This window comes from Engraulis encrasicolus, chromosome 18 (genome assembly GCF_034702125.1).
Source record: "Engraulis encrasicolus isolate BLACKSEA-1 chromosome 18, IST_EnEncr_1.0, whole genome shotgun sequence".
Lineage (NCBI taxonomy): Eukaryota > Metazoa > Chordata > Actinopteri > Clupeiformes > Engraulidae > Engraulis > Engraulis encrasicolus.
Window position 1 is genome coordinate 7958994 of NC_085874.1, and position 8648 is coordinate 7967641.

The 8648-nt window shown below is 42.9% G+C and overlaps 1 long non-coding RNA gene across 1 annotated transcript; it reads left to right on the forward strand.

Annotated features, from left to right (window-relative positions):
• Window positions 1-4697: 4697 nt before the first annotated feature.
• LOC134468391 (uncharacterized) lies at window positions 4698-6130 on the forward strand. The gene is made up of 3 exons (XR_010038785.1): window positions 4698-5565; window positions 5760-5837; window positions 6064-6130. It is a non-coding gene; the product is annotated as an uncharacterized LOC134468391 (long non-coding RNA).
• Window positions 6131-8648: the final 2518 nt, after the last annotated feature.

Sequence of the window (8648 nt, forward strand, 5' to 3'; positions counted from 1 at the left end):
TGTCTCATCTGCTGTGGTACCAATGATGCGTGTTGGCTTCCTTCCCATAATACCAAGACCCATTACTGAGCGTGCCACTGTCAGACACTGCCTATCCAACTTCCAGAGTGTTCGCAGACAGATGAACCAGGCATCAATGGCAATTTGGTGTGATGAAGGTGTGTTTGCTCTGGCTGCAGACATTTACCTGCATGAGATGGAGCACTTCAAGGATCTCTTCCTCTGTATGGGCCCTTTCCATTGGACTCATGTTCTTCTCAGATGTCAGGGGAAATTGCTTCGAGGTTCTGGCCTGGATGATGCATTGGTGGAGTGTGAAGTCTTTGGACCTGCCGTTGTAGAGTCGGTGTTAAATGTCGGTCATTATGTTCGAGCTCTCACTGGTATGCTGATTGTGGAGGATGTGATCAGGTCTCTCCAGTGGGAGGTATTCTGGCATCACAAGGACAAAGCAGACTATCCAGTGCTTGCACAGGTGCAGGCATTGCACACTTCACTGTTTTCAAATCAGCGTTGCCCAGAAGAGTTTGAGGCCTTGATTGAGCAAGTGGAGAGCTTGAATCAAGACTTTCTGAAGTTTGTGAAAGAATGTGAAGCGAAGTCAGAGCTCTGCCAATTCTTTGGTGTTTGGCTGGATTTGGTGGCCATCATTAAAAATGCTGTTGTCTCTGAAAGAGAAGGAAACTGGAATCTATATGTGGCTACCATAGAGGATCCTATGCCAGTCTTTGCAGAATGTGACTGCATTAATTACCTTCGTTATGGATCATGGTATCTTGAACAAATCAAGGTTCTAGAGTTCACACATCCTGAGCTGTACCGTCGCTTTTCTGTAGGTCAGTGGGTTGTGCAGGATCGCCCTGGCTGGTTCTGTGCTGTGGGAGGTGACATGAAGGTTGAGCAGACCATTCAGCGAGTATCCAAGGGTCCTGGAGGACACTTTGTAGTAGGAGCCACACGCAATGCTAATGTTGTTGCAGAGTTTGAGCTGTTGTTCCATGAGATTAGAATGATCACTGATGTCTTCAACGTTCTCACCAAAAATTCCACTTTGAAGCAGACTGAATGCCATCTCCAACATGCACTGAGCACCACTCGGCGCCTTACATTCAACCGAAATGTGTCATTATTGCTAGACTTTGTTGTAGAGCGGCAGAACCCATACTCAGTGACCGTTAATGTGCCTGTTCCATTGCACAATCTGCTCAGCAACCAGGCTGTTGACAGGAGTGTCGCACCTCGACTGCTCAACTGTCTCCAGAATGGCAAGCTTGTCTACAGCTCATACAGGCAGGATAGGTTAGTTCACAAGAACAAGAAAATTAGTGCAACTGTTTCAAAAAGGAAACTACCACAGTTCAAAGACCAACCAAAGAAGACACCAACAATCATCATAAAGGAGACAAAGTTGTTCTCATCCAAAGACATAGCTGAGGCACATAGGAAAATGGACATTGCTAAGGAACGGGGCATGAGTATTCAGCAGATACTGTCTCATGACGTCCTTTCAGCATCACCCCTATTTGATGGTGACCTTCCATCGGTTGTCAACAAGTCAAAGCTCGTCAGTGAAATTGAGCCTCACCTTGATCTCACCCAATGGAGCTCTGAGTCTACTTATTGCACTCGTGTTGTGGTGGACTTCATGTCAAAGATCCGTCAGATGCCTCTGGCAGAATTTCCTAATTTAGGTGCGGTCATCAATGCCATCATCAACTCAGCAACATCCCTCTGCCAACAGCCAGAGCTCATCCATCTTGTGTTAGACTCCTACATTGAGATGTCATTGAAGGAAGGCGAACGCATGCGGCGTACCAGCTCAACAACAAGCATTGACATCATTGGCATGAACAGGCAAACACCCATTCCTCACCAGCTTGATAAGTTCTGGGCATCTGTGGAGAACAAGCGAAATCTCCAATTGTTAGTTCGAGACATGATATGTAATCAAACCAGAGGCAACACTGCTGTCATTGTCAGTTCTGTTGTGGTTGATGATGAGGTGCTACCAGCAAAGTCAGCTGATGGTGAAGAAATTCCAGAGCTCTTGAACTGGATTGAGGAGGCTGATGCCAAGTTGCTGGTGCATGTTGAATGGGCTGTTCGTGTGAAGCAGTGCAAAAAAGTTGTTATAGTCTCAAATGATACGGACACATTTGCATTGCTTCTCCACTACAGCCCATATTTTCAAGAACTTGGTATGAAGGAGATTTGGTAGCAGTATGGCACTGGGGAGAGGCGGAGAATGCTTCCACTCCATCAAGCAGTCTCTCATCTTGGGGTTTCACTGACAAAAACTGTGATCAAAGCACATATCCTGTCAGGAGATGATTGCATGAGTAAGGTTGGGACTAAACATGCAGCCATGGTTTGTGACCCAGTTCAGTACTTGTTTAACTTTGGAGAGGCTGAAGTATTGAGCGAGCAAGATGCAACATTAGCTGAGAAGTACTTGGTGCGTGTCTGGGCGGGGGCCAGTTCAACCACAACAGCTGTAACATTTGATGATCTCAGAGTAGAAATGTACAGCAGTGGTGCTGGAATCAATGCTCTTCCTCCCACCAGTAGTGCTATAAGAGGGCCCATTCAGAGAGGGGCATTTCTTGTTCATAGAGTCTGCAACTTACTTGCAAGAGCTAAGGACCCCAAAACAAAGCATGAGCCTATGAAACATGGATGGCAGGAGCACACACCTGGCATACTCCTGCCATTGAAATGCCTGAAGCCGTTATCACATGGTGTGCTTAAATTGTGTAAATGTGCAGGACAGTGTGAAAATCGCAAATGTGACTGTCGTGCTGCTGGAGTTTCATGCACCATATTTTGCCATGGAAAAATGAGGACCCATTGTAAAAACACATCCCACTAAATTGCATGCATACTACGTGTGTGCAAATATGTGTAAATATGTGTAATATGTGTAAAGTTCCACTTTAAATAATGTTATGATGTTCCAATGTTCCAACTTAGTTCATTCACTTAGTTCATTCATTTGTTTTGGGTTATAGTTTACATGTACAGTGGCTGTTTCTTATTCTTAATACCTGAAATACCTAATGGGCAAGCATATGGCCGAGTTCTTCAGAATTGATAAAAGGCCTTGAACATGACCTTGATCTTGACCTTGACCTTTTAAGGACTATACTGACACTATACTGACATAAAATAATCATAGTCATATTAGCAAATAACTCATGCCAGTCTATTGACATTCTTCAGAATAGCAAATTTGACCTTGACAATGACCTTTTAAGGTCAAAATCACACATTCTCCTCATGCAATTGTCATAAATGAATTCCCCTTAAAAAATTGGCCAGATTTGATGTATGGCATGTGCATAAATAGTTTATAAGTTAAAAAGCCAGACTTTTGTCATAGGCGAAGGCGGCCATATTTGGCGGCCATATTGTGAAAAATCTGGCACAATGGTGGACGAGCACCTCCGTGATTTTTAATGTCTAGGAACCCACTAACTCAATTCCAGTGAGAAACGCCCTCAACTCCAAATTGCGAACGGGTCTACAGTGCTGGTCCAGGACTAAATGTAACAAATGAAACCACGACACGATTTGTCTTGGAAATCAGTAGTGTTGTGTTGGCATGGCATTATCCTTTCAGATGTGTCTCGTTGTTAGCTGACACAGTTACGTGGGGTCATGTAGCCTAGTCTATGTTATTTTATTTTAGGAAGGATGAACACTTTGGAATCATTTTCAAAATTGGTTTGAAATAACTGAATAGGCCACATTCCACATTTTTTTTTGCTTTGCTTTGTTTTGCTTTTTTTGCCATTGCATTTTTATTTCATTGCATTACACTAAATTAGACCCTGTCAAAGTTGTGTTCTGATAAATGGAATGGTGTATATTTTCTTGAAGGATCGGAAAGGGTGGTGATGCTGTCACTGTTTTGCTCCGAAAAGAACCCCATCTTTGCAAATGCTGTAAAGCAACTCACACAACAAACACAAACAAAACCTATGGCCACATTTGATTTGACATCAGATTTTTCTCTACATTTGGCCATGTAGACACTCAGATAGGCCTACTCCAAGCTGCACATCAGGGCCAGGAGGTCTCAAATCTTTGTCTGGGTGTTTGTATTGTTCCAATAAGTTGTTGAAATTGCTTCATGGTATGCTTGTCAGCAGTAGAATGCTAAATAGTCCCTGGGGGATTCCCTGCCCCCACATCCCCCATATGTTATTGTGGCAAGACCGTCCATCAGCATTTAGTGGCCTACATCATGGAGGAAAGTGGTCGTAATGGTTCCTAAAGTGCTTTGAAAGATGAAAGGGAAGCAGTCAGATACTAGATGACAAGGAGGGTTTGGTGTGCTGTTCAGTGCCATCATGTGCGCATCTTACATTTGTCTGTTCTGTCTGTAATCTGTCTGATAAGTCTCAAGGCTGTTTGGACCAAGTGAAGTTTCCCGGTGCATGTGCTGTGCATTTTATTGTGACAGACACAGGCATTAAGTATTGGTGTTTGCTTCAGAGTGCCTATCTGTACAGCTCATGTAACTGAGGTGTTCCCCGCGCTGTCCCCACTCTGGTCTTGAACTCACCACCTCCTAGTCAACGCATCAGTTTGGGTATGGGAGTCACGGCACGATACCACTGAGCTAAAGGATCAGTTCGATAGCTCAGCGCTACCGATACTGTATGAGGCTTCAGGAGGGAGGTTTACTACACACTAAGAAATGCTGGGTTGTTTTGTCAACCCAAGTGCTGAATAACAGCTGTTGGGTAAACGTGTTGGGTTATTCTAATGCAGTGTTGGGTTACTCTAACTCAATATTGGTACAGTGGGGAACATCTATGCTACTCTGCTGATTGGGTTATTAGTTAGGTTACACAATAACCCAACTCACTGGTTTATTGTACCCAACACTGTGTTGCCCTGCTACGTTTGAAATCAGAGTTCCCTGCAGATAACGTTCTTTCTGCCTGCCCGCCCTGGAAGAAGTGAACTGACCGGAGTCTTCAACAAAAATGAAGGTTTGTAATGTGTTTTTACTGTTTTGTCTCCAGCTAACTTTAGTTAACTGCCTAAAGCTGATAGATGTGTGATAGCCATTCGTTCATCCAACGCATGTCTTATCTTCCATACGATCGATCTATGAAGTATGAACCCATAGAATAAGAAGACCGTTGCCCAAGGTAGTCTCTACACAAACCTAAACCGTTGGTTACTCTCAATTACCTAAAGCAATGGAAATGGAGTCAACTAATCTAATCATAAGAAACACTGGAATGAATCTCGTCTCGAAACCAGATGGGATGAATTTTAATTTCACGAAACTCGCCTGTAACTTCAATCTGTGTCCAACCGTCTTTTGGTTTCCACGGTAACTCTCGACACAAATAACTGGCCGCAGTGCCGCCGCTCTGAAGTTGGTCTCTCGGCGGGCAAATATTATCAACTCTCTGCCGCGAGTTCGCGTGGAATAAGTAGCACAAATCAGCACAAGTTAGAGAAATTAACAACAACGGAAAATACGGACGTGCCGTGTATCCCTATTCAGTTGGACTATTGCTGCTGGCATCTGCAGCTCTGCTCAAGGTAGGCTAGTTCATGGCTGATTGCTAGTCTGTGTGGTTTTAGAACCAGCTTTTCAGATAAGCCTGGACGTCCGCGAAGTGGGCTTCGATATACAGACATGTCAGGACGGTTAACACTGTATGTCAGCGAGCATGGTATAGCTACTACCTCTGGTTTAACAACAATGTGGCTTTCTATTTGCTATATGATTGCAGCTACGAAAAGAAGGAAGGAGACGTCCAGGACTGAACAGAGCTGTCACCTGTCACAGTGCAGTGCACCGACTGACTGCCGTGAGTAGGGCCCTATTTATAGTTTTCGGTGTGGGCAGGCGAAAGCGAATACGGTGCTTTTCAAAGGAAAAATAATGTATTGACATTGGTGTAATGCAATGATAGACCTCCTTGGTGTAATGTGATGAGCATAGCCTACTTAAAAATATATTTTGCTGCAACTAAATGGATGCGGCCTATTATTCAGTTAGAATAATTTCAAATGTGTTTCTCACCATTTTTTTAGGCTATTTGCTTGGATGTTGCTGAAAGAAAGGAGGCATTCTTCATTGTGCAGCACTAGCCTACTGTGGGTAAGTCACTGTTTTGTCCGTGTTGCAATAGTTTGGCTACCACTAGTGCATCCTTATAGCCTACACTTAAGCCCTGACCAAATTGAGTTTCATTGCTAGTGATTTGACCTCATTCAATTGGATCCTCATATCAGAAGCATTTTTGTTTTCTGATATTTGTTTTTAATAGCCAACACTTTCTTTACTAGCTAACACTTTCTTATTTAGCCATTTAATTCACAGATGGTCTGACCTGTCTTGCAATGTCATCATCATTTTATAATTTTGTAACTAAATGATTATGTCGCATGTGTGTTTTTCTTTTCATTCAGAGGCCGAGAGAGTTTTGATGAGGCTTCTGTAACCCAGGAGGCGGAGGCAGCAATTCCAGCTTCAATGCGCACAGTCCTTTAAAAGGGACACCCAGCTAAGATTTTATTGCAAATTCTACACAGAATGCACTGCTCTACACATTTGGTTTTGGAAACACTGTGTATTATTGTAAGTGTACACCAGGGGTGGGGAACCTTTTTCATTTGAAGGGCCACTTCAAATTACTCTGAGGGCCGTGAAAGTCCTCCGAGGGCCGTACAATTAACACAAACCAAGTAGGATTTCCCCCTGCACTCTAGGCCTATATGGAATGCAGCCACCTTAAAACAGACCTTAACTTCTATATGTCCCCTGAATGTAACTTTCATTGTATTGCAAATGTTTCTTTTACAAAATATGCCATATTTCATATGAAGCTGCATAATATTAAAATTGTCTCAGGGGTTGGATAAAACGGCCTCAAGGGCCGCAAACGGCCCTCCAGACATAGGTTCCCCACCCCTGGTTTAGGCCTACATCAATACAGCAAATTCATGGTGACACTACAATGACCTCAGCTATTTGGTTGTTTCTAGTGTTTAGGTACTGTCACAAAGCAGTCTTACAAACACATTTATTAATCTCTGTATCAACATTGAGGTTCTCATATAACCTTTCCCCATTCTATTCCCAAGTAAAAATGTGCTCCTAGAAACAACTTGAAGGCATAATGCCCTTCACTTTCAACGTGGGTCTTCTTTGTAAACTTTGAAAGTGTATATTGAAAAAGTAGGCTATATTATTTTTCTATATTAGTAAATAATGAGTTTTCCATAATGTGCAATGCTTGAAAGTGTTTCCCAGTGTGTTGTTACCCTATCATTTTTCCATTTTTTTTGTCCATGTTTTTGAATAATATCCCTTCCTGCCTGCCTTTTTTGACTGTATGATAACATGTCTGTTATATTGCTCTATTTTATATTTAAATGCAATCATCTTTGTTGAAAAGTGTGAAAACAAAATGGGACAATAAAATCAATGTATTGCACAAACTGGTGTGCTTATTTTGCACAGTCTGTGTCACATATAATAAGTGATACATTTATTGGGTAAATTTAACTTCATAATTAAGTAATTTAAACAGAATATTGGGGCTGTATAACCCATATATAGGATATGATGTAATAACCCAACAATGAAGTACATTCAATATAACGGTTTGGTTAGAAATAACCCCACATTTGAGTTAATTGTTTTACTCAACCTGTTGGGTTGAAATTTATAACCCAATTCATTGTATAAATACAACCCAATGCGAGGTTGGTCCAATAGTTACCCAGCACGGTAGTAAGAATTGGGTTATTTTCAACCCATCATTTTTAAGGGTGTAGCGTTCCACACCACACTCTGCTAGTTGGCCTCAGTTATACTCACTCCCCTAAACCTCACTCCCATCCGGATCGCGGCACCAGTAACTGAGGTGTTCCGGCACAGTCCGCCCCCCCTCGGGTCACAAACTCACCACCTCCTATGCATCAGTTCGGGTATGGGATGCACAGCACGATACCGCTGAGCTAAAGGATTAGTTCAATAGCTCAGAGCTACTGTCTGAGACTTCAGGAGGGAGGTTTACTTATATTCCACACCACACTCTGCCATTGACCTCGGTTACACTCACATTCCCATTTAGAGACTTCCAAAATAGTAGCCTACACTCTCCCACTGTACACCTATGGAAAATGTGGTGTATTTGTCTAGACTCCAGACAACACAGGTCTAGTAGGAGCTATAAGCTGCTATTACATGAGCCTAGTGTATTTATCTTCCTACTGAGAGATCCCAGACGTGTAGCCGTGTGTCATGGCAGAGAAAATGTAGCGCCTACCTAAGGGATTTCTGATGAGAAAGTGCACTTGGCGAATGACTTCTGAAAGCCTCACAGACATGTTGAATTTCACATTTGACAGCAGTCAACTTCACTGGTGTCAGTGCACAGACCAATGAGGCCTTCACCTCACTAGCACAAATCAAACTGCCGGGTTTATCTGACATTGTACAGCTACAACAAAATCATGTTCAGTGCGCTGAACAGGGCCGCACAAGGTCATCTGAAAGGGGCCCCCCCCAACCCAATGCATACAATATAGTGAGGGCTCTGGGCCCGGACCAAGTGACAGGATACTGCATTCCATCAGCTGCTTTGAATTCTCAATACAGTCTGATGGAG